This window comes from Cynoglossus semilaevis, chromosome W, assembly GCF_000523025.1.
Source record: "Cynoglossus semilaevis isolate Cse_v1.0 chromosome W, Cse_v1.0, whole genome shotgun sequence".
Classification (NCBI taxonomy): Eukaryota; Metazoa; Chordata; class Actinopteri; order Pleuronectiformes; family Cynoglossidae; genus Cynoglossus; species Cynoglossus semilaevis.
The window spans coordinates 6491700-6493401 of NC_024327.1; positions in this window are offsets into that span (position 1 = coordinate 6491700).

Sequence of the window (1702 nt, forward strand, 5' to 3'; positions counted from 1 at the left end):
AAGAAAGAAAGAAAGAAAGAAAGAAAGCAAGATTAAAAAAAACCTTAAGACTTACCTCTGAACTTTTCTAATGTTAGACTTCTTGACGCTGACTCTTCAAGTAGCTCAAAGAATGCAACAGGGTAATTTAAACCACCTATGTCAGCCTACGTTTGTAGTGAAGGGAAATATAGGTCAATCATCACATGACGAATGGTCTGATCACACTACCCAACTCACTCCCTAATCTGCTGTAATCCCTGACCATGACTAGAATAACTAGAACATCTGTGAAGTGTGGTTTGTACACCCATCCTGTTTACTAGGAAGAGAGCTAAATGCCATGACTGCACATAAGGCACCACTGCAGCTACAGTCTACAAGTCTATTGTTGCATAAAAAGACTCGAAAATATCTGCTGAATTGGGAAGGTGATCTTGAACAACATTCAATCTATTTGTAACTTTGATAATATGGTTTCTGAAGATTATGTCAAGCTCACCTTCATCATCACATACTGTATTAACCCTGAAGTCACGTCAGAACCCATTCAGAGGTGAATAGATGATAAAGGACAATATGAAGAAGTGTTTTTAAATGGTTCTCTATATGGGGTTTACAGTCCAAAGTCCTCACAGTGGACAGTGAAGCTGTCACACAGAAACCGTGTCCACTTAAATACTCTGTCCCCCATAAGGCCTCAAACCCACAACTTCAAATCGTCACATAGTTGTGAATGTATGAGGGAGTTCCAAGGGTGATGCAGGGAGGAAGGAGGAAGTAGTGAATTGAGAAATGGGATTGTATAGATATGTTCCAAAAACCAGAGGCCTAGTAGTTCCTTTTTAGGTTCTACACTGATAGCTACCTAACATTCTATTGAAGGTTCTATTTTTGTTCTTCTCTGCATGTCTTTGGAGTTACGATGACATCTTAAAGGGCTGTCATCAAATCAAAGGTTAAGACAAATAGGCCACAAGGTGAACCCGATTATCGTTTCATCTCGCTCCGACGTCTGGGAACTACACGATCTCAACTTCATAAATAAGAACGAGTTACATTAAACTTACAGTTCGTCGCAAAATATCCTGCCCGTTTTTTATATCGATGCATTTTATAAAGAACTAGCGTCTTCAGGGCGCAATACGATTTTGGTGCGCGAGAGGTGGCACGGTTCGACACGTGATCGTGCTACACCAATCGAGTAGCTGATTGATGTTAACACTTTCGGCAACACGGCTACCTCCGTGGTTCTACTTAACGTTACCAATAGAGAGGAATTCTCCCAAAAGTCCTATAAAGTGGGCCAAATGGACTCTAAACAGTGCCGCCTGCACGAAGAACAATGAGGAAAATAGACGATAAGGTAAACTTTCTATGTTAAGTCATTTTGATCAATAAAAGGAAGTAATCAATGACAAGGACCATTTGTTTATTCATTCGTTCATTTATTCGCTCCTAACTAAATACAACACCGATCGATCATAAAGAACTTTATTAAAACATATATACATACAGTATGTACAATATATAAAACAATACAAAACAGCATAAGCTTGTGTGGTAGCTCGCTCTGCAGTTCAGAAAACAGAACCAGGTTTAGAGGTTACCACAAAAAGCCACAAGTCAGACAGTCTGAACTTCTGTTGTTCCACTCCCTTACACAGGATTTCCTCTTTATCTTTTCCATGAGCTGTGGGGGGGAAGGGGGGGGGGCTTGGTT